General features: G+C 48.1%; 1 long non-coding RNA gene across 1 annotated transcript in view; it reads right to left on the reverse strand.

Moving 5' to 3' along the window:
- Nucleotides 1-23,076, reverse strand: part of LOC119970708 — a 45,836-nt gene extending 22,760 nt beyond the window's left edge. The window contains exons 1-4 of the long non-coding RNA XR_005461663.1: nucleotides 22,950-23,076; nucleotides 19,663-19,794; nucleotides 16,696-16,905; nucleotides 2,044-2,218 (exon numbers count right to left, since the gene is read on the reverse strand). This is a non-coding gene — a long non-coding RNA (uncharacterized LOC119970708). The remainder of the gene's footprint in view (nucleotides 1-2,043; nucleotides 2,219-16,695; nucleotides 16,906-19,662; nucleotides 19,795-22,949) is intronic.
- Nucleotides 23,077-25,274: the final 2,198 nt, after the last annotated feature.

Consider the following 25,274-nt stretch of genomic DNA (forward strand, 5'->3'; position numbering starts at 1 on the left):
CGCCGATCGGTAGGCCCCGATCGCGGGCCAGGCCACCGTGGGGGCACCTCCCGGGGTTCGATCGCCTCGCGCCCCCCCCCCCCCCCCCCAGGACCCCGGGGGCCCGCTCGCGCCGCCAATCCCGCTAGCACCAGAGGTGGTTTAAACCACGTCGGCGGGAGAGGCCTCTCAGCAGCGGGACTTCGGCCCATCGCGGGCCGGAGAATCGCTGCGGGGGGCACGCCGATCGGCGCGGGGGGCACGCCGATCGGCGGGGCATGATTCCCGTTCCCGCTGATTCCCGGGTGGCGGAGAATTCCGGCCCTTATCTGCCGAATATGTGTAGCAGAAGCAGAGGGTTCTTCATTTTGCACTTTCTTGAAAGCATCTTTAGCTGTATTCAAGGAAACAGGAAGCAGGTTTGGTCTGAATTTTTATTGCAGTTGCTTGTGGCTTCTGAGAAATGTGGGCTCCTTCAGTATCTGATTTCTATTTTGCTATCTGAACTGTGGTAGTTTTCACGGCTGATGTATATTTTTGCTCTGCACTAATTCCATCATTTCCAACCCTCCTCGTTAAAGGGCGACTAGGCCATTCAAAAGTGGCCATTCCACACCTGCCCCAGATGGGTGAGATGCGTGTGGGAAGGAAAATTTCAAACTAGCATTGCACCAATTATTTTGTGAGCACTTGTTTGGGGTGGTAAGGAGGCACAGTGGGTAGCATTGCTGCTTCACAGCGCCAGGATCACAGGTTTGATACCCGGCTTATGTCACTATCTATGTGGTGTCTGCACGTTCTCCCCTAATCTGCATGGGTTTCCTCTGGGTGCTCCGATTTCCTCCCACAAGTCCCGAAAGACATGCTGTTAGGTTAATTGGACATGCTGAATTCTCCCTCAGTGTACACAAACTCCATTGCAGTGTTAATGTAACCCTACTTGTGACACTAAGAAAGATTATCATCAAAAATCTCCACCCACACCCCACTCTCCTGCAACATTTTTTAAAAAGAAAGTCCGACCAAGGACCTATTAGATTCCTCAATGAATGGACAATCTCAGAACTCCATTATGTCACATGTGGAATTTAGATGGCCTCACTTCCTGAGATACGCTGCACCCGCCAAACATTCATTGAAACAGCAAGGATTAGAGCACAGAATTCAACCCTTTCGCAAGATTTTACCTCACACAAAACCCATTGTCTTAAACAGAGTTTAAGCAGTTGAGGAAAAAGTCTGATCAAATCCCATTTTCCAGCTATTAGTTTATAGCCTTTGTTGGGATCCCAGGTGATATTATAACTGGGCAGAAAAATCCCAGAATGGAATCCTTGCTCAAAAGATCGTGGGCAGGATTTTCCATTCCTGACACTAAGTGTTGACGCCGGGGCAGGATTTGTGGACTTCCGCGACAGCAAAACTAGTGCCCCATCTGGACCAATTCAGCAATCATTGAGGGGCTAGCAACGGCACCACTTGGAACACATTTAATTCCAATGAGAAACGGTGCGGTGGATTTGCCAGATCTACGATCGACACTCAGAAAGCTGGCAAGCGACATCCACATACACACTTTTCACTCCCCACACACACTCATCACAGCCAACAGGATGGGACGGGTTGCGCTGCAGCGTGCCCATCCCATTCTGCTGATGGATCTGCTGGGGCCAGAGGGTACCTATGGGGGTGCCCTGGGGGGATCATCCATATGACCCGTGGCTCTAAGTTCACAGTGGGTGTGCGCAGCTGCATGGTTGCCTTGCAGGCCATGGCAATGGTGCTCCATGCACATCCACCCTGACCCCACAGCCCACCTCCTGACCAATCCCCCCCACTGCTTCTCCCAACCCTGGCAGAAGCCCCCCAGCCGGCTGTCCACAAACTATGGCAATGTTGGACACTTTCTGTACCCCCTCTCTCAGCAGCCACGGCGCCTGTTTCATGATTTTGAAAAGCCGAAGTGACCTTGCTGTCAGGAATTCGCCCAGTGGAGGTGGAGCATCACGGAGGCCCCAGGGAATACCGGGTCAGGCCCGCTAGTGAGATGCCAATGGTACTTACTGTACATGCATTCTGGAATGCATTGACGCCGCTGTTGAGGCACCGGAGAATTGCGTTTTGGTGTGAAATTGGCGGCCACCATGATTTTGGCATCAAAAACGATTCTCCGCCCAGCTACATTTCCCGATTCTGGTGTCAGCCGATGGAGAATCCACGCCGTAACTTTGACTTTTGTCTGTAAAATGTGGAAGAATAGAGTCCCTGGATTGCTAATTAGTTTTAACAACAGTAAAAGAACATTTATTAAACAGGAAAAGTTTGATAATGGTAAAGAACTCTTTTGCTTCACAAATGTGTACAGTTTTCAAAGATAACACTCCATTCTGATACCAAATGGCCGATGCCATGCAACAGATCTTTCGTGAATTCATCTTCAAACCCCCCCCCCCCCAAGGTGGTTGTCACATGTTTTTGAACTCCACTCGAAAAAAAGACACACTTTAAAATCTTCTTTCAAACAATGCTTTTGATCAACCTTTTGCATTAAGAATCCACTCCAGGTTTTCCAAACTATCCTTTAAAACAAATCTTCTGCTCACGTTTAACAAGGAATCCAGCACCAGGTTTTCCATCTCTTCTTTCAGGTTTTCTATGTCTTTTACACAATCTCAGGTACTCAGTCCCTAAAAGAATGCTATTGTTTCAAACACTGGAAATATGGACATTGAACCTTACGATTGCTTCATATATGTTGCCTGTCTGCAGCGAAGCTCATCAACCCTTCACTTCCCAGGTCTGACTTTAACTTCCATAAACAAGTATCCTGTTTCTTTAACTTCCCTTTAACTTCAGGCCTCTTGGAAACTTCTCTTCATTTCTCTAATTTCCTTAACTGGCTGTACTTTCTGAACAAGTATTCCATGGAATGGGTTTTCAACTACTTTCAAAAAGTCTTACTACCCTAAAGATGCCTTGGTTGCTAAGCAACAACTATATGTTTCTCCCAGCTGGTTTACTCTCTAAGCACTATTTGAGCTGAACAAACCCCCTGGCATGAATCTAACCTTAGGTTTATTGTTCCTCACACATTAAATTAAGCTCACTTAAAACTTTCTCTTATTTCTGATTCAAATCCTTTTTTAAAATGCCATGATGGTTTCTGCCTCTGTCACCCAGTAAATTCCAGATCCCTACCCCCTTCTGGGTGAAAGGAAATTCTCCTCACGTTCCCCCTAGACCTTCTAATTGCTTTGGACCTGCACCCTTTTACTTTTTATTATTTCATTAAATAGGAAAAAACATGCATTCATATAGCCCTCGTCTTAAAATGTTTTACAGGCAGATTAAGTATTTTTCTCTGTTGCAATGTAGGAAACCACAACTGCCAATTTGTGCACAGCTAGGTCCCACAAACAACAATGAGATAACTATTGTAATTAGATAATCTGTTCCAGTGGTGCTGACTGAGGGATAAATCTTATCCATGGCACTGGGAGAACTCCCTTGATCTACAAATAGTGACACAGGATTGTTTATGTGAGAGAGAGAGAAGAAAACTGAAGTTAGGATTTTCCCTGTGCGCAACAGAACCCCACTGTCACAGTTAAATGTGTGTGTGTGTGTGTGTGCAGCCAGCTGTGAGTTTCCCCAAATTGGACAGTTAATGGAGTGGGCTTGTTGGTCAATTGAGGAAGTGGTGCATGGGCTCGCATTGTTGGAGGGCCAAAATGCCACCCTCCAGCACTGAAGAAGCGGTGGGCTACCCTGTCAGGGAAGTAGGAGAGGTGGAATGTTAGACTTTAAATTTAAAAATTGCCACAGCAGCCTTGCCACCATTGTGACCGGGGATTACCATGTCACAGCAACAAGTGAAACCAGGCAGACGGGGACAGTTGTTAAGCCAGTCCGGAGCGCTGTCCTTGAGAGGTTGTTTCCAGGCAGGCACACTCTTCTCCAATGCTTCTCCAGAGATCTGGAGATGGACAGAAAACTCCATTCAGCCTCCAACAAACAATAGGCCCTAACTTAAATGTTAGCTACCTGCCACTTGTGGGTGGGTAGACCTGTTGCCATCTCCCCCAATACGGTACGTCTTGTGGCGCAGTGGGTAGCGTCTCTCCCATTGAGCCAGAAGCTCCGAGTTCAAGTCCCATCCAGAACTTGATGACCAGGGAAGGTGCGTTCATAACATAGCCGAAACAGGTTGATTACTGACCTGTAGGTTCTTCCAGCACACGCCAGTGACAGGCAGTAAGGGCGGGAGAGTTTTCTGTTCAGCCATGTGATGGAAGTACCGTTGGAGCCTCTACCATCACTATCCATAGTTGCAGACTGCAACCTAAATGTCGCCATAGCAACCTGGGGCTCCCGGCGTGCACGGTAACGTGCACTGTAAGTAGTTAGCAGTGGTTTTATCCCGGCCCTGGGTCACTGTCCATGTGGAGTTTGCACATTCTCCCCGTGTTTGCGTGGGTCTCACCCCCACAACCCAAAGATGTGCAGGGTAGTTGGATTGACCACGCTAAATTGCCCCACCAAAATCAAAATAACAAAATTCAACACCAAGCCACAAGTATCATAATGTGGCTCTGTGTCAAAATGTCTTTTATCATATTCCTGTGACATGTGTTTTATCATGTTAAAGGTACGATGTGTATGCACATTGTTGCACAACTGTGAGTTTATTTTCCTTTCTCTTCACGTAGAAGTGAGGGTGACTTGTGTGAGATGCATGAGGGCCATGGGATCTGTGGAATTTTACTCAAACAAGCAGTTAAGACCTGCAGAACAAAGGAGAAAACTGGCATCAAAAATACATTTTAGTTGTCTTCTGGCATCAGCTTGCCTCAGTTGAGAAGAGTTTCGTAATGTCTCAGCCTGGCCACTAGATGGAGCAACACAAAGCTTTTGTAGCTCTGACTGGCATGCTCGGTTACCCGAATCACCCGACTATTTAAAAAAATCAACCAAACACTTCTATTACTTGGTGTTGAACATTACCACATTTCAACTACTATCTCCTAAGGTTAAGTCTAATCTGATTTACATGGGTAATTTAAGAAAATTTGTTCATAGGACTTGGGCATCGCCAGCTGTGCCAGCATTTATTACTCATCCCTAATTGCGCTTGAAGGGCAGCTAAGAGTCAACCAAATTGCTGTGGAGTAGCACAGTGGTTAGCACAGTTATTTCACAGCTCCAGGTTCCCAGGTTTGATTCCCGGCTTGGGTCACTGTCTGTGCGGAGTCTGCACGTTCCCCCGTGTCTGCGTGGGTTTCCTCCGGGTGCTCCGGTTTCCTCCCATAGTCCAAAGATGTGCAGGTTAGGTTGATTGCCCATGCTAAATTGTCCTTAGTGTCCAAAAAGGTGGGGGTGGGGTTACTGGGTTACGATGATAGGGTGGAGGTGTGGGCTTGGGTAGAGTGCTCTTTCCAAGGGCCGGTTCAGACTCGATGGTTGAATAGCCTCCATCTACACTGTAAATTGTATGATTCTATGATTCTGTGGGTTTGGAGACCAGGTAATGTCATAATATACACACAGGTATATGATGGTGTGCAGACAGGCAGTGATGGACACACAGGATGACCAGTGAGCACAGCAGCCAATCACCAGACAGGACACAACCACTATAAAGCCAGAGGGCACCAGTTTTCCCGCTCTCACGGGATCCAGCCTCTGAGTCAGTCAGAGCTCGTGAGCAGCAACTAGAACAAACACCATGTGGCAGTAAGAAAGTCTGGTCAGGTTAGCCTCAGGTCTCCAGTCAAGTCAGCATAGTGTCAACCCACAGTTAAAGCATGTATTATAGTTAAGTGTTCAATAAAATCGAGTTGCATTTCTTCAAGTGTTGGAAGCCTGTCTCTCTCACTGCTGCAGCAAACGCAGTCCTCGTAGACCCAGCTTACCCAACACATTATGGTACCAGTGAGTAATGCTCGAGTTTTACCTTGAGATAATCTGCCTTTGACCAGCGATCAGCCATCGGTAACATGGACAGCGTCCGACCTCCTCCGCAGCTCCGCATTGCCAGCAACCTCGGTGCAAACTGGAAGATTTTCAAGCAGAAGTTCCAGCTATATCTTGATGCCACCGACCTCGAGGCCATATCGGATGCCAGGAAGATCGCACTCTTCCATTGTACAGCCGGGGACCACGCTACCCACATCTTCAACTCCCTCACCTTTGCTGAAGGCAACGACAAGATGAAGTTTAAAACAGTTCTGCTAAAGTTCGACAGCCACTGTTACATCGAGGTCAATGAGAGCTTTGAACGGTACATTTTCCAGCAGAGGCTTCAGGGTAAGGATGAACCTTTTCAGTCCTTTTTAACCCATCTCCGCATCCTTGCGCAGTCATGCAACTATGACTCGACAACTGATTCCATGATCCGGGATCAAATCGTTTTCGGGGTCCACTCCGATTCCCTTCGCCAGCAGCTCCTAAAAGTTAAGCAGCTCATCCTTACCATCGCCATCGAGACCTGCGTCCTCCACAAGCACACTAACAACCGGTACTCCCATATCAGGGCGGCAGAAACGGCACGGCAAACCCACCATGATGCGGAACGGGTGCAGGCGATCAAACAAATGCAGGGCCTGAGTTTGGATGAGGGCGGCCATTTTGCGCGCTTTTCCCAGGCTCCAGCGCATGCGCACCGTAACCAAGGGGACGGCGAGACCAACGACCAGACCGCGCAAGTGCGCACGTCGTTCGACCTCACTGCAGATGCGCGGTGGTGCACGGAACGTCCTGACGTCGGTGCCATGACGTGTTCCAACTGTGGCTCCGCCCATTTAAAGCGGCAATGTCCTGCAAAATCTCAACGCTGTCTCCAGTGTGGCAAGATTGGCCACTACGCAGCCCTTTGCAGATCTGCTCCACTGCCAAACTCACAGCGATCCCAGCCACATCTCAGGAGTGTCAGGTCAGTACAGCAACCCGTGACAGACTCTGACCCCGACAGTCTACCAGATCCCGACACTGAGGGCCTCAAATCCCCATTCCGGTGGGCATCATCACCAAGCACGCGCTGCCTTTCTCAACGATGGTGAAACAACTCCCAATTCTGAGCATTGGTCCGGATGACGAGTGGTGTGCCACCCTTACGGTTAACAAGGCTCGCATACGCTTCAAGCTGGACACCGGCGCTTCAGCTAATCTCATTTCAAAGTCTGACCTCGACACCATCCGCGTCAAGCCAAGCATTCGTCCACCAGCCTGCCAGCTCCTCGACTACAATGGCAATGCCATTGCTGCCAGTGGCTCATGCCAGCTTGCGGTGTCCCATCGTTCTTCAAAAGCAACGCTGCGTTTTGAAATTGTAGGAACCAACAGAGCTTCCCTGCTCGGGCCTGCAAACTCCTGAACCTAGTGCAGCGGGTTCACACCATGTCGTCCGCCCAGGCAACAGCCTCGCCAGATGGTAACTTCCAGGCTCAACTCGATGACATCATAGTGCAATAACACAGCGTGTTCGATGGTACGGGCACACTCCCTTACCGATACAAAATCCTGTTGAAGCCAAATGCCACCCCTGTGGTTCACGCACGCGTTGCGTGCCGGCACCCCTTAAGGACCGCCTCAACCAGCAGCTGCAAGACCTCCAGGACCAGGGCGTCATCTCTGAGATCACGGAACCCACAGACTGGGTTAGCTCCATAGTTTGCGTCAAAAAGCCATCAGGGGAACTTCGAATTTGTATCGACCCCAAAGATTTGAACCAATACCTAAACGAGAAGAGCTAACCAGCGAGATGGCTCATGCCAAGTTCTTCACGAAGCCGGATGCCTCCAAGGGGTTTTGGCAAATACAGCTGGACGCGTCCAGTCGAAAGCTGTGCACATTCAACACCCCGTTCAGTCACTACTGTTACAACCGAATGCCCTTTGACATCATCTCCACCTCAGAGGTGTTCAACCACATAATGGAACAAACAATGGAGGGCATCGAGGGGGTGCGAGTGTACGTCGATGATATCATTATCTGGTCCACAACTCCTCAGGAGCATATCAATCGCCTCAAGCGGGTGTTCCACAGGATCAACGAGCGTGGCCTCCGACTCAACAGAGTCAAATGCTAATTTGATCAATCAGAAATCAAATTCCTCGGCGACCACATTTCGCAATTCAGCGTACAGCCAAATGCAGACAAGGTTTTGCCGATCAACGCCATGAAGACCCCGGAGGACAAGAAGATGGTCCTCCGCTTCCTAGGGATGGTCAATTTCCTTGGGAAGTTTATCCCCAACCTGGCATCACACACCACAGCTCGCCGCCATCTCGTTAATAAACCACGGACTTCCAGTGGCTACCCGTTCATGAGGAAGAGTGGCGTGAGCTCAGGGCGAAACTCACCAAAGCCCCAGTGCTGGCGTTTTTCGACCGCGCCAAGGAAATGAGAATACCCACCGACGCGAGCCAGGCTGGCATTGGGGCAGTGCTCCTCCAGCGGGACGGCTCCTCCTCCTGGGCCCCAGTCCCATATGCCTCTAGAGCCATGACACCCACTGAGCAACGATACGCTCAGATTGAAAAAGAATGCCTGGGCCTCCTCACAGGGATCGACAAGTTCCATGATTATGTGTATGGTCTCCCCAAATTCATGGTCGAGACGGACCACAGGTCATTGGTTCACATCATCCAAAAAGACCTCAATGACATGATGCCACGGCTACAACGTATCGTCATCAAGCTCCGCCGCTATGATTTCGACCTGGTGTACACCCCGGGCAAAGAGCTCATTGTGTCCGATACACTCTCTAGATCTATCACCACACCGTGTGAGCAGATTGACTGTCTGCCAAATAGCCGCGCAGGAGCAATTCTGCGCCTCCAACTTTCTGGCTACTGACGAGAGGATCGTGCAAATTTGTCAGGAGACGGCAGGGGTCCTCTGCTCCAGCGGGTCATGCAACGCCTCACGGATGGTTGGCAAAAGGGGCAGTGCCCCCAGTTTTATAATGTCAAGGACGATCTAACGGTGGTAGACGGCATCCTAATGAAGCTTGACAGAATTATGATTCCACAGAGCATGCGACATTTGGTCCTCGGCCAAATCCACGAGGGTCACATGGGGGTCGAAAAGTGTCGCCGTCGAGCCCGAGAGGCAGTATATTGGCCAGGCATCAGCCAAGATATCGCCAACACGGTCCTCAATTGCCCAACGTGTCAAAGGTTCCAGCCGCTCAGTCTAAAGAGACTCTACAGCCGGGTGAAATGGTGACCTCCCCATGGTCCAAGGTTGGTGTTGACCTGTTCCATGCCAAGGGCCGAGACTATGTCCTCCTAGTGGACTACTTTTCCAATTACCCCGAGGTGGTCAAACTGACTGACCTCACGTCAGCAACGGTAATCAAGGCATGCAAGGAGACTTTTGCCCGGCATGGCATCCCACTCACGATGAAGAGTGACAACGGCCCCTGTTTCTTCAGCCAGGAGTGGACAGATTTTGCCCGGCTGTACAATTTTCGGCACGTCACATCCAGCCCCCACTACCCCCAGTCGAATGGCAAGGCTGAAAAAGGGGTCCACATCATTAAAAGACTGTTGTGCAAAGCTGCTGACTCGGCGTCTGATTTCAACCTGGCGCTGTTAGCCTACATGGCGATTCCTTTGTCCACTGGGCTGTCCCCAGCACAACTCCTCATGAACTGCACACTGCGAACGATGGTGCCGTCTATCCACACTCTGGACCTTGACAACTTCCCGGTCCTGCAGAGGATGCAACAGTCTCGGGCCCAATGCAAGTTGGCGTATGACGCCCATGCCACAGATCTCCCCGAGCTGGTCCCTGCTGACCGAGTTTGTGTTCAGCTACCTGATGGTGGCTGGTCCGCCACAGCTGTGGTGGTCAAGCAAGTGGCCCCGAGATCGTTCCTCGTTCGCATGCCTGATGGCTCCTTTCTTTGGCGTAATAGGCGGGCACTGCATTGACTTCCACACCCGCCATTTGCCCGTGATGTCCCGCCTCGCCCACTGGTTCCTGAGGACGCGCCCTTCCACGAGGCCACCGATCTGCCAGTTATTCTACCGACCTCTACATTGGAGACAGGCAGTGATTGACACACAGGATGACCAGTGAGCACACAGAACACAGCAGCCAATCACCAGACAGGACACGACCACTATAAAGCCAGTTTTCCTGCTCTCTCGGGATCCAGCCTCTGAGACAGTCAGAGCTCGTGAGTAGCAACTAGAACAAACACCATGTGGTACTCAGATAGTCTGGTCAGGTTAGCCTCAGGTCTCCAGTCAAGTCAGCATAGTATCAACCCACAGTTAAAGCATGTATTATAGTTAAGTATTCAATAAAATCGAGTTGCATTTCTTCAAATGTTGGAAGCCTGTCTCTCTCACTACTGCAGCAAACACAGTCCTCGTAAACCCAGTTTACCCAACACATCAGGTAAGGAAGGCAGATTTACTTCCTTAAAGGGCATTAGTGAACCAAATAGGTTTTTACGACAATCTGTAGTGACGGGATTTGAACCTGGGACCCCTGAGCATTACTCTGGATCTCTGGATTACTAGTCCAGTGACAATATCACTAAGCCACCGCCTCCCCCTAATCGGCGATTGTCTCTTTTTAAAAATAAATTTAGCGTACCCAATTCATTTTTTTTTTCAATTAAGGAGCACTTTAGCGTGGCCAATCCACCTACCTTGCACATCTTAGGGTTGTGGGGGTGAGACCCACGCAGACACAGAGAGAATGTGCAAACTCCACCCAGGCAGTGACCCGGGGCTGGGATCGAACCCGGGTCCTCAGCGGTGTGAGGCAGCAGTGCTAACCACCGTGTCACCATGCCGCCCTGGTGATGATCTCATTGCTGTTTGTGGGATCTTGCTGTGTACAAAATGGCTGCCGTATTTCCTACACCAAAACAGTCACTGCACATAAATTGTATTTAATTGGCTGTACAGTGTTTTGGGATGTCTTGACATTGTGAAAGGCTTTTTATGCATGACGGTCCTTAAAAATAAACCAATGTTTGCAATTAAGAATATGTCATTGTTGTGCTTTGTTAGGAAAGGTATTTTGGAAACATTTTGCTGCAAATAACTCAGCAGAAATCAAATCCGGTTATTTGTACATTGGGTGAATGTAATGTTAAACATTGGCTGCTACTCATCCGCAGAGGTAACTGCAGATCCAATGGCGACCGTTGGCTGTGAGGAAGATTAGATTAAATTAGCTTTCACGAGCGGAGACTGCTTGTTGTGGAAATGCAGATTGTTCTCTCTTTCACAATTCTGAAAAGCAAACCCAAACATCAGTAGCAAATGTCACACAAGTTGTTCATATTTCATTAGAGCTGTAAGTGAAAATCTTTCCGATGGCATCTTTCAGATCGACGTTTGGAACAACACCAATTGCTGAATTAGTAACGTCATTTCAAACTATTTGGACTACTCGATTAAGTCACTCGTCAACCCACACCGTGCGTCTAAACTGAAGTTATTAAAAGCTATGTGCCACCCATTTGAAAACAGCAAGAGGCTTCATAACAGCAGATAATGATTCAATAATTAAAATAAACTAGTCATTACCTCTGGTCAAATTATCAGCGTTTTGTTTGATTAACAAGGTACATTGCTTTGGCAGCAATTAGCTTGCATTCACTTATGATATTTCTTTTTGTTTATTTGCCGAAGGAGCCTGGTATTATTAAATGCAACATATTATTAAATCGGGTCGACATAGTAAAAACAGACACATCTTTTTAAGCCAAAAATATAAAGAAAATACCAGCCACTTAAAGAAGGATACCTTGGTTAAGAGGTATGTTTTAAGGAATATGTTCGAGGAGGAGAGACAGACAGAGATAGACGGAAGGGCTTAGTGGGGGAATTTCACAGCGTAGAGCCTGGGTGTGTCCCATGTGGTGAACATATTGTTAAAGATGTAGGCAAGGCACCTCACTAAACAGAATGTTACTGGAGATTAGGGGTGATGTTAAAAGGACAGATTGCATAAACGTGGCTTCTGTTCATTCTTTTGAGTATTGGAGATTGAGGTGAGATTTATGGTGGTGTTTGAAATGTTGATTAAATGGAAATGGCTGAATTTCTTTCTGTGGTGACAGAATTCATAGCAAAGCAATATAGTCTTACAACTGGAATTCAGCTGTTCAGGAATTAAATCAGGAAGAATTTTTTATTATTAAAGGTAGTATGAATTTGGAACTCACTTCCCAAAGGTATGTAGCTACTGAGAAAGTTGGAATTTTCAAAACCGATATAGAATCATAGAATTTACAGTGCAGAAGGAGGCCATTCGGCCCATCGAGTCTGCACCGACCCTTTTGCTGCAAAGAGCACCCTACTGAAGCCCACGTATCTACCCTATCCCTGAAACCCAGCAACCCCCACTTAACATTTTTTGGACACTAAGAACAATTTAGCAAGGTCAATCCAACTATCCTGCACATCTTTGGACTGTGGGAGGAAACCGGAGCACCTGGAGGAAACTCACGCAGACACAGGGAGAACGTGCAGACTCCGCACAGACAGTGACCCAAGCTGGGAATCGAACCTGGGACCCTGGAGCTGTGAAGCAACTGTGCTAACCACTATGCTACCGTGCTGCCCACAATAGTCTTTTGACCAGATTGTCCTACCGGTGGGAAGGTCAAAGCTTATTGAACGATAGAATGGATACAAGGGATTGAGTGGCCTCCCTTTATTCCTGGTGTAGCTCTGAGGAAATTCATGGGGCGGGATTCTCCTTCGGCTGGATCCCCTGCTTCGCTGGCTGCGCACTCACGGCGACGGATTTCCCGATGGCAGGTGGATGCCTACAAAGGGGAATCCCTTTGGCCGGTTGCCTGGATGGAGGATCCTGCTGCGGAGGATAGGTGAAGAGAAAAAGACTGGTGAAGACAAATAATAATAATAGCTTATTGTCAAAGTAGGCTTCAGTGAAGTTACTGTGAAAAGCCCCTACAAATGTAGGTCCCTTACAGTTAGAATTCATGATGGGCAACAAAGAGATGGCAGACCAGTTTAGCAAATACTTTGGACCTGTCTTCATTGAGGAGGACACAAATAACCTTCCAGAAATACAAGGGGACAGAGGGTCTAGCACAAAGGAGGAACTGAAGGAAATCCTTATTAGTCAGGAAATTGTATTGGGGAAATTGATGGGATTAAAACCTCATAAGTCTCCAGGACCTGATGCTCTGCATCCCAGAGTACTTAAGGAAGTTGCCCTCGAAATAGTGGACACATTGGTGATCATTTTCCAGCATTCTATAGACTCTGGAAGAGTTCCACTGGATTGGAGGGTAGCTAATGTAATCCCACTTTATCAAGAAGGAGGGAGAGAGAAAATGGGGAATTATACACCAGTTAGCGTGACATGGGTGGTGTGGAAAATGCTGGAGTCAATTATTAAGGATGAAATAACTTGAGCATTTCGAAAGCGGGGACTGGATCGGTCCAAGTCAGAATGGATTCACTAAAGGGAAATCATGCTTGACAAATCTTCTGGAATTTTCCATGGATGTGACCAGTAGAGTGGACAAGGCTGAACCAGTGGATTTTGTGTATCTGGACTTTCTTTTAAAAAAAATATTTTTATTAGGGTATTTGCAATTTTTATAATAATAACAATAACAGCGACATAAACATGGTACAATAAACATTTCCGCCCCCGTCACAATCTTCACGCACCCCAATCATAAAACAACAGTGTGTATCTGGACTTTCAAAAGGCTTTTGACAAGGTGCCACACAAAAGATTAGTGAGCAAAATTAAAGCTCATGGTATTGAGGGTAATGTATTGACGTGGATAGAGAACTGGTTGGCAGGCAGGAAGCAGAGATTGGGAATAAATGGGTCCTTTTCACAATGGCAGGCAGTGACTAGTGGGGTACCGCAAGGTTCAGTGCTGGGACCCCAGCTGTTCACAATATACCGAAATGATTTGGCTGAAGGAATTGCATGCAATATCTCCAAACTTGTAGACGACACTAAGCTGGGTGGCAGTGTGTGCTGTGTGGAGGATGCAAAGAGGCTGCAGGGTGACTTGGATGGTTGGTTGATTGGGAAAATACTTCACAAATGTAATATAATGTGGGTAAATGTGAGGTTATCCACTTTGGTGGCAAAAACAGGAAGGCAGATTATTATCCGAATGGTGGCAGTTTAGGAAAAGGGGAAGTGCAACGAGACTTGTGTTCATGGTGGAACGGTCACTGAAGGTCGACATACAGATACAGCAGACGGTGAGGAAAGCTAATGGCATGCTGGCCTTCAAGGGGATTTGAATATAGTATGGATGTCTTGCTGCAGTTATACAGGGCCTTGGTGAGGCCACACCTTGAGTCTTGTGTGCAGTTTTGGTCTTGTTGGAGGAAGGACATCCTTGCTATTGAGGGTGTCCAGCGAAGGTTCACCAGACTAATTCCCGGGATTCCAGGATTGACATGTGAAGAAAGACTGAATCGGCTGGGCTTGTACTCACTGGAGTTTAGAAGAATGAGAGGGCATCTCATAGAAGCATATAAATTCCTGATGGGACTGGGCAGGCTAGATGCAGGAAAAAGTTCCCGATGTTGGGGATGTCCAGAACTAGGGGTCACAGCCTAAGAATAAGGGGTAAGTCATTCAGGACTGAGATGAGGAAGAACGTCTCTCAGAAAGTTGTGAACTTGTGAAATTCTCTCCCACAGAAAGCTGTTGGGGCCAATTTGTTGGATATATTCAAGGGGGAGCTGGGCGTGGCACTTGCGGCTAAAGGGATTAAGAGGTAGGGAGAGAAAGTGGGAGTGGGCTCCTGGATTTGCTTGATCAGCCATGATCATATTGAATGGTAGTGCAGGCTCGAAGGGTTGAATGGCCTACTCCTGCACCTATTTTCCACGTTTCTATGTTTCTATGTAACTTAACAGCCAATGGGCAATTCGACAGCACGGGGGTATTTGATTTGCCAGAACCCATTTGAGTTAAACTGGCGTATCAATCCAAATCAGCGCGGTGGCAATTCTGGCAAAGAAGGTGGAGACGTTTGTCATAAGCAGCAAGCTAGCTGTTAAACTGAAACTGGCAAGCTGAACAGAGCTGTGCTAATGAACAGCTGGGTAGCATTGAGAACTGGCACTGCTGTGAAACTAGAAATGAGCTTTCAGAGCCCCATGTGTCGCAAGTAAGCTACAAGGTTCATCCTTGCCCCATTTGATGCAGTAATAATTCTTTGAATGCTCTTCACCCGTCACCCCTCTGTTTCCTGATCTACGTTGGCTGCCAGCCCTGTCGCCAGTCAGGGTGGTGTGTGACTTGGAGAACAGGAAAGTGGAGCTGCTGGTGTTCTTGTGCACCTGCTGCCCTTGTTCTTCTAGGTTGTGGCTGTTCCTCTTTTGGAGGGTGCTGCCAAAGAAACCCTGGTGATTTGATACGTTGAAAATCTGTGGATACAGCCACAACTTATATTCATATTGCATATTTAGGGCAACGAAATGTCCCCAAAGCTTTTCACAGGAATGTTAGAAAACAAAGCATGACACCGAAATGCATCAAGAGATATTAGGTCAGATGTCCAAATGTTTGATTGGCAAGGTACCATCGAATCCCGATAGTGCAGAAAGAGGCCACTCGGTTCATCGAGACTGCACTGACAATCCAAAAGAACACCCTATTTGGGCCCGCTCCCCAGCCCACAGGTCCCATAACCCCAGCTAACCTTTGAACACCAAGAGCAACTTAGCTTCTGAACACCAAGAGCAACTTGGACTGTGGGAGGAGAACGGAAACCCATGCAGACACAGGGAGAACGTGAAATCTCCATACAGTCTGTCGCCCAAGGTAGGGATCGAACCCGGGTCCTTGGTGTTGTGAGACAGCAGTGCTTTTAAAAAATAAATTTAGAGTACCCAATTCAATTTTTTTCCAATAAAGGGGCAATTTAACGTGGCCAATTCACCTACCCTGAACATCTTTGGGTTGTGGGGGTGAGACCCACGCAGACTCGAGGAGAATGTGCAAACTCCACATGGACAGTGACCCGGTGCAGGGATCGAACCCGGTCCTCGGCGCCATAGGCAGCAGTGCTAACCGTTCCTGAGCCAGCAATGCTAACCATTGTTCCAGCGTGCCATCCCTCGGTTTGAATAAGTGTCCAAGTGGAGGATAGTGAGGTAGAGAGGCAGAGAGCGGTAGGGAGGGGTTTGCTGATTCAAATAGAGGCCAAAGTTAGATGGGAGCGGAGATCTCCGAGGGTTTTGGGGTCGGGAGCCAATGTAGATCAGCGAGCTCACATATAAGGGGGCACCCAACCCTGTCACAGATGCTGGAACTAGCGAATGTTTAAACCATGTCAGGTGAGTGCAAAAGGTCGCATGGTACTACAAAGAAAGAAAGAACTCGCATTCATATCGTGCCTTCCACAACATCCTAAAGAGCTGGGATCAGGGACAATTCGCTTACACTTCTTCAGCACATTGCCATCATTTACATCCACTAGAGGGCAGTTTAATCTCTCATCGGGAAGATGGCACATTCAACAGCGCAGCATTCTCTCAGCATTGGAGCGCCAGGCTGAATGCTGATTTCAAATCATTGGGGTGCGGCTTGAATTGACAACATTCTGGGATCAGAGGCGATGGTGCTACTACTGGGCCATAGCTGACACTATTCAAAGTAAAAAAGGAAGTTCTCCTGGCCATCAAATATTCCTCAACTGACACCATGAAAAACAATTTACTTAGTCACCTTGTTGTTTGCGTTGCCAAATTTGCCGATATCACAACAGTGACCTCACTTCATGTGTTTTGAAGCAACAGGTGATGTTCTAAGCTTGTGAAAGCTGCTACAGAAATGGATGTCCTTTCATTTTGCTCCTTTGACCGTTTCTTCAGCAGCTATTACTTCTGACCGCTTAGGCTTCAAGTTCACAGGTGGTCGGTGTGGTGATGTGCATCACTGTAAATACACAAGGGGTTAATGCAAATACACTAAGACTAAGTAAACACTAGAGGGAGCACCAGAGACATCATGACATGCAGACATACAGCTGATGAACACACAGAATAGGACACGACCAATGGGCAGTCAAGACACCCAGAGGTGTCGCTACCACAAGTGGCAACCCATATAAAAGGACAGGGAACACATGCCCTTTCTCTTTCCACAGGTGACACTTAGAGAGAAGGACAGGGGCAGATCAGACGCATCACACCCACCATGTGTCCTAGAGCAGACTGGTTAGTTAGACTGAGTTATTGTAGCAAGATTAGCAGGAGAGTCGAACTCAAGTAGGAGAATTGTTAACTGTTCAATAAATGTGCTAAACCTACCTTGCAAATTCCCTTGCAAAACCTCGCTGCTCCTGCACCTCCCTCTCCTCATTTATAACCTACCTCTGTACTCCGAGCTGGTGTTGTTTCATTTTTAACAGTGCCAGTGGTCTTCTCTTTAGGCTTTGAAATACAAGAGCTGCACTGTGGATGAGGGGAGGTCGAATAGCACACTGGCAGTTTAGCTCTTACTGCTCATGCCCCGGCCTTCAGAAAGTGATGGTGGGCTTTGTTCTTGAACCGCTGATGTAGTTGCTGCCACAGAATTGTTCGGCAGAGAGTTTCCGGATTTTGGTCCAGTGACCTTGAAGGACAGTATGCGATTTGAAGGGGCATTTGGGAGTGATGTTGGGCTGAATTCTCCGTTCTAAGTGAGACTAAGTGTTGATGTTGGGACTGAATTGTGGGGGCTTCCTATTCCCGTTGGGGGCGTTAGCTCGGGAGCAATTCAGGACACGCTAATGGGCCAGCACTATGCCCACATGGAACTAATGCAATTCTCATTCGCGCTGGCCTCGGATTCACTGGGGTCGGAATTGGCACTGGAGAGCTTGTCAAGCTGGAGCTGCTTATAAGCAGTCCACTCCACACAAACTCTCATTCCAGCCAAGTAGATGGCCCCAGGAAGAGTTGCCCCATGGTTAGTGGATGCAGTGCTCGAGGGGATGCTGGATGCGGTGGAGAAGCGGGACACCCTCTTCCGCAGGCCGGCCAGGAGGCTACCACCGGCAGATGTGTGGGCTTGGGCGGAGGTGACAGACGCAGATTGGTATTCAATGTCCCAAAAAGATGAACAACCTCCTTAGATCACCCTGGGTGAGTCACCACCTCTTCTCCCTTAGCAGCACTTCTGTCCCTCACACCCCCACCCCCTTAAAGGCCAATCAAAATCCCTTATATTCCATCCTGCAGCAGACTCAACACCTACATTGTCCTCTCTGGCCAGGTGCCTTGCACACACAGCCAGACCCCCCTCCCGCCCCTCCCCCACGTAATCTGCATCCATGTGTCTCACAATGTCCATTATCTGTCCCCCAGGAAAAGATGACCCATAACAGCTGGAAGCTGGAGAAGACTGGGGTTGTTGGGCTGACTGCCAGATCTGCAGGTTCTGACAGCTGCCAAGCAGAGTGCAATGGAGCTACCCGGGGAGGTGGGAAAGAGGCCTATCTCCCAGGTGGAGGTTGGCATGGGTCAAGCAAGTGAGGCCCTAACGCATGGTGATGGTCCAATAGCAAATGAGTCACCCCTGTCCCTCAGATAACTCCTAACCGGTGTTACAGCACAAGCCAATTCCAGCCTTACAGGCCCTGGAGGTCCAACACAAGTGAATGAACTAATAATTCATATAAAGATTCCGAGGTCTTTGGCCCTTGACTGCTCTAATGACTTACAGACAGCAGGGGCGAAATTCTCCGACCCCCAGCAGGGTCGGAGAATCGCCTGGGTCCGCCGAAAATCCCGCCCCCGCCTTGGCTGAGATTCTCCGCCACCCGGGATGTGGTGGCGGCAGGAATCTCGCCACTCCGATCGGAGAGGCTCCTTCGGTGATTCTCCGGCCCGGATGGGCCGAAGTCCCGCCGCTGGGAGGCCTCTCCTGCCACCGAGGTTTGAACCACCTCTGGAACGGCGGGATCAGCGACGTGAGCGGGCCCCGGGGTCCTGGGGGGGGGGGGGGGGCGGGGGGCGATTGAACCCCGGGGGGGTGCCCCCACGGTGGCCTGGCCCGCGATTGGGGCCCCCTGCTCAGACTCCGGGCCAGTGCCCTGGGTGCACTATTTTCCTCCGCGGCCGCCACGGCCTCCGCCATGGCGGAAGCGGAAGAGACCCCCACATCGCGCATGCGCCGGCAGTGACGTCAGCGGCCAGCTGCCGCTGACGTCACTGCCGGCGCATGCGCTGACCGGCGAAAGCCTTTCGGCCAGCCCCGCTGCCGGGGGCGCCGGTTTTTTGCGCCAGTCTTAGGGTGCCAACCGCTCCGGCGCGGGGCTGGACCCCAAAGGTGGGGAGAATTCCCACCATTGGGGAGGCCCGACCCCTGAGTGGTTGGCGCCACTCCCCTACTCCGGGACCCTCCGTCCCATATTTTTAAACGAAACGCAACTATTTATTTATAACAATAATAAAGGTAAGACATGGAGTAATTATACTAGATAAAGATAAGGCATAGAGTAATTATACTCGAATAACGGCCAACTAATCTACTACACTCCCAGTCTTTTACTGTCCTACCCTGTACCCAAACACGCACTAGACATACACAGAGGGAGGAGGAACATTAAAATAAGATCAACATAAGAATGAAAATGAGTGCCCTTGCTTCGGATGTTGAAGTTTTTTTCAGCTGACTGTCCTTCCAGGACATGGAGTGACTGAGACCTACCAGCTGCATGGCTAATGAGGATCTTCTGGCTGAAACATTCAGTCCGTATCCCCAGACTGTGGGATTCCCTTTGGAGAGTCAATTTCACTTTGGTAGATCCAATCATTTTGGTCGATCCAATTCAAGTAGGAGCTGTAAAATAAATGGCAGAACCATCAGAGCATAGAGACACAGAGAGATCTGGGTGTGCCGATCCACAGATCCTTAAAAGTCACAGCACAGGTGGAAATGGTGGTAAAGAAAGCAAATGGGATGCTTGCCTTCATCGGACGAGGTATTGAGTATAAAAGCTCCTAAATTATGTTACAATTACATAGAACGTTGGTTAGGCCACAATTGGAATACTCTGTCCAATTCTGGTCACTGCACTACCAGAAGGACGTGGAGGCTTTGGAGAGAGTACAGAAAAGGTTTACCAGGATGTTGTCTGGTATGGAGGGTATTAGCTATGAGGGGAGATTGAATAAACTGGGATTGTTCTCCCTCGAGAGACAGGGGCGACCTTATAGAAGTTTATAAAATTATTAGGGGTATAGATAGGGTGAACAGTTGGAGCCTTTTTCCCGGGGGGGAAATGACAATTGCAAGGGTGCACAAGTTCAAGGTGAGGGGGGAAAGGATTGTTTTTTGACATAAGGATGGTGGTGGCCTGGAATGTACTGCATTGGAAAATCTCCAAACTATTTTCACAATCTATTTCTCGGAAGACTGCACGAAATTCGCTTTTAATTTTTAAAAAAAGGTTTCAGATCCGCTTTTCTCCTTGTCTCCATTTATGCCTCGAACTTTAATAATGAATGCAGCTTTAATTAGAAAAGACACAAATGAATGCTTGATTATGCATAACATGTATCCTCTGTCACATGTAGATATGTGGAAAGGCAATGCTTTGCATTTTGAGGGTTTGTTTCCCACATTTCAGTAATATCTGTGCCAAAAATACAGATTAAGGAGATTGTGTCATATTCTCTGGGGAATATGTACCCTCTGACTTAAAAAAAAATTCTTTCAGCTGGACCATTCCCAGTCGCCCTTGGACTGTTGTATATTACTGTTCCCGCACCGGCCTCCCCGAACAGGCGCCAGAATGTGGCGACTAAGGGCTTTTCACAGTAACTTCATTGAAGCCTACCTGTGACAATAAGCAATTTTCATTTCATTTTCATTTCTTTGTGTATTTCAAAGGGCATTTAAGAGTCAATCACATTGCTGTGGGTCACATGTAGGCCGGACCAGGTAAAGGCAGCAGATTTCCTTTACTAAATCGAATCAATGTTTTTTTTTAACAACAACTGTTTCATTTCATGGTCATCATGAGACTTTTAATTCCAGATTTTTATTGAATTCAAATTTCACCATCTGCAGTGGCGGGATTTGAACCCGGGTTCCCAGATCATTACCCTGGATCTCTGGACAACTAGTTCAATAGCATTATCACTATGCCACCGCCTCTCCTGGTATGCCCATTCAGTCACTCCAACGATGATTTTCATTTCATTTCATTTTTCATCTCAAATGTACTACAGAATTTTAGTTGATATTATGCTGAGTACTGTTACCCGTAGGGTTCCAAAATTAAACTTGACCCAGAAACGGTTCGCTTGGGAATTCACGGTAGAGAGAGGAAGGTTTAATCCCAGATTTAACTGGGCAGATTTGCAACTCCAAATCACATCTGTAACAGAGAGGCAGGTTCCGATTGTTTTCCCCACCTGAATCTCAATTTAGATTTTTAGAAAACTGCTGTTTAATTATCTTCTTTCCCTTTCTAAAGAAATCTTATCATAATAATCTTTATTGTCACAATAATAATAATAATAATCGCTTATTGTCACAAGTAGGCTTCAATGAAGTTACTGTGAAAAGCCCCGAGTCGCCACATTCCGGCGCCTGTTCGGGTACACAGAGGGAGAATTTCGAATCTCCAATTCACCTAACAGGTCTTTCGGGACATAGAACATAGAACATAGAACAGTACAGCACAGAACAGGCCCTTCGGCCCTCGATGTTGTGCCGAGCCATGATTACCCTACTCAAACCCACGTATCCACCCTATACCCGTAACCCAACAACCCCCCACTTAACCTTACTTTTTTAGGACACTATGGGCAATTTAGCACGGCCAATCCACCTAACCCGCACATCTTTGGACTGTGGGAGGAAACCGGAGCAGTCGGAGGAAACCCACGCAGACTCGGGGAGGACGTGCAGACTCCGCACAGACAGTGACCCAAGCTGGCAATTGAATCTGGGACCCTGGTGCTGTGAAGCAACAGTGCTACCCACTGTGCTACTGTGCTGCCCTTGTGCAATACTTGTGCAACCCTCTGCGAGTAACCCTCTAAAATAGCGATTGCAGGTTAAACTAACATAGTTCAAAATCTTTGGCAGCCCTGCTATCTTCCACTTTCCATTAACTAAAGGTCATCAAATAATTTGCTGCCTGTAACCTAATTTGTACCAAGTCCTATTCAAGTGTTAATCTTGCCTTGGTGACCTACGTTGGTTCTTGGTTGAGCAACACTTCAGTTTTAAAATTCTGGTTCTTATTTTCAGATCCTTCCATGGCCGTTTCCCTCCTATCTCTGGACCCTCCTTCAGCTCCACAAGCCTCCGATGAAAGCTCACCACACCTCCTTCTCAAGGGCAATAAAGGATGGTCACAAACGCTGCGTCTGGCCAGCACCCCGGAAATGTCTGTGGGGAGGCAGTGGTGTGGTGGTATTCCAACAAGGCTGGTAATCCAGAGAGCCAGGGTAATGTTCTGGGAACCTGGGTTAGATCCCACCAGGACAGATGGTGAAATTTGAATTCAGCAAAAATTAAAGAATCATAGATTCTATGATTCTTCATATAAACATAGAATTTACAGTGCAGAAGGAGGCCATTCGGCCCATCGGGTCTGCACCAGCCCTTGGAAAGAGCACCCCACTCAAGCACACACCTCCTCCACCCCATCCTCTTAACCCAGTAACCCTAACTAACCTTTTTTTGGACACTAAGGGCAATTTAGCACGGCCAATCCACCTAACCCGCACATCTTTGGACTGTGGGAGGAAACCGGAGCACCCGGAGGAAACCCACGCAGACACGAGGAGAACGTGCAGACTCCAGACAGACAGTGACCCAAAAGCGAATTGACCCTGGAGCTGTGAAGCAACTGTGCTAACCACTATGCTACCGTGCTGCTCTGGTAGCAAAGGTTGAATGTTGACCATGAATCAACTGTCGTAAAAAGCCATCTGATTCACTAATGCGCTACAGAGAAGGAACTCTGTCATCCTTACCTGGTCTGGCCCACTGGTGACACCAGATCCACAGCCAAAGTAGCTGACTCGTAACTGCCTGCTGAAATGGCCCAGCAAACCAATGTGCCTTCATTGCTAGGCCCTATATTTTGGAGTTCTGTCACAATCTCCCCAGCTGTTCCTCCTTTAAGATGCTCTGAAAACTTACGCTCTCAATCAAGCTTGCGCCATCTGTTTAACAAATCCCTATATGACCCCATATCAAGTTTATTCATAATGCCTCTGCGAAATGCTTATTAAGATAAGCTGCGACATAAAGGCTAGCTGTTTTTGTTTGTTGACCCCTGGCCTAATTAAACAATAATTTGTTTCACCATTTTTGAAAGCTGCACACCATCAATTCATTGTTAAATTACATTATAAGGAGTGATCCAATCTACCCTGCAGTGCAACTTGTGTTAGATTTCCAGAATCTAAGGCGTTACAGATTGTCAAAGTGTATCAGAATAGAAGTGCTTCACATTAAATGGGGAGTCTATGGAATAGACTCCCAAGGGATCAGTGAAAGCAATTAGTATTGATTGATTCACATAGTAATTAAGCATAGGAAATAGGAGCAGGAGTAGGCTGTACGGTCCTTTGAGACTGCACCGACCCTCTGAAAGAGCACCCTATCTCCTGCCCAGCCCTTTAACCCCCTGCATTAAGCCTGGCCAATCCACCTAACCTGGACATCTTTGGCCACTATGGGCCAATTTAGCACGGCCAAACCACCTAACCTGTACATCTTTGGACTGTGGGAGGAAACCACGCAGACACAGGGCGAACATGCAAACTCTACACAGTCACCGAAGCCGCAATTGAACTGGGGTCCCTGGTGCTGTGAAGCAGCAGTGCTAACCACTGTGTCTCCATGCTGATCATCCAATTCAGTAACCTGTATCTGCTTTCTCCCATATCCTTCGATCCCTTTATCCCCGAGAGCTACATCTAGCTCCTTTTTCAAAATTGTACAATGTTTTGGCCTCAACTGCTCTTTGCAGAAGTGAATTCCACAGGCTCACCACTCTCTGGATGCAGAAATATCTCCTCATCTCAGTCCTAAATGGTCTTCCCCCATCCTCAGACTGTGATCCCTGGTTCTGGACCCCCCCCCCCACCATCAGAAACATCCTTCCTGCATCGACCCTCTCTAGTCCTGTTAGACTTTTATAGGTTTCCATGAGATCCTCGCTCATTCTTCTGAACTCCAGCGAATATGATCCTAACCGATGCAATCTTTCCTCATATGTTAGTCCTGCCATCCCAGGAATCAGTCTGGTGAACATTTGGTGCACTCCCGCTAGACTAGAGCAAGAACATCCTTCCTCAGACAAGAAGACCAAAACTGCACACAACATTCCGGGTGTGATCTCACCAAGGCTCTGTATAATTGCAGCAAGACATCCTGGCTCCTGTACTCAAATCCTCTCATTATGAAAGCTGACATACTATTTGCCTTACTGCCGGCTGCACCTGCGTGCTTACTTTCAGTGACTGGCTTCTGTACGAGCAGCCAATGCGGCTGACGCCAAACTCTTTCCGTGGGCAGTGGATCTAGCTCCAGCACACATTCATCGTCAGAACGAAATCCTTCTTTTGTGGAGACTTTCTCCTGAGGTGGATATGCCAATCTGGGAAGTTTCCCAATTCCCATTCCCTCCCTTGAAGATGAAAATCCAGCCCAAAGATGGTATTGGCTTCTCTCTACTTGTTGGAGCTAAAGATGATCTCAGTAATGAGCTCTTGGCATCTAACATTAGCTTTTATTCTGCCTGGACAGTGGAATGGAAACAGCAAGGACATGAAGTTAAATCAATGCCAGAGCAGTGGGAGACACTCGAAAAGAAGCTACAGAGAACATAGAACAGTACAGGCCCTTCGGCCCTTAATGTTGTGCTGAGCAATGATCACCCTACTCAAACCCACGTATCCACCCTATACCCGTAACCCAAGAACCCCCCCCTTAACCTTACTTTTTAGGACACTACAGGCAATTTAGCATGGCCAATCCACCTAACCCGCACCTCTTTGGACTGTGGGAGGAAACCGGAGCACCCGGAGGAAACCCACGCACACACGGGGAGGACATGCAGACTCCGCAATGTAGCCATGCTGGCCACGCAAAATGGACACTGAGCCAAACTAAAATGGATGACAGCAGGGGAAGCCTGTTTAGTGAGAACAGACAGCCTGCTCTCAACTAATTAGCATTTTGCAAGCAGCAAACCAGTTTTCTGGCCAGGTGCAGATCTCCAAGCCAAAGGTGTTAATGGCAAAGCGCTTAACATCCTGATGAGGCGGCCCAGATCCAGACACACACAA

This window comes from Scyliorhinus canicula, chromosome 8 (genome assembly GCF_902713615.1).
Source record: "Scyliorhinus canicula chromosome 8, sScyCan1.1, whole genome shotgun sequence".
NCBI lineage: Eukaryota > Metazoa > Chordata > Chondrichthyes > Carcharhiniformes > Scyliorhinidae > Scyliorhinus > Scyliorhinus canicula.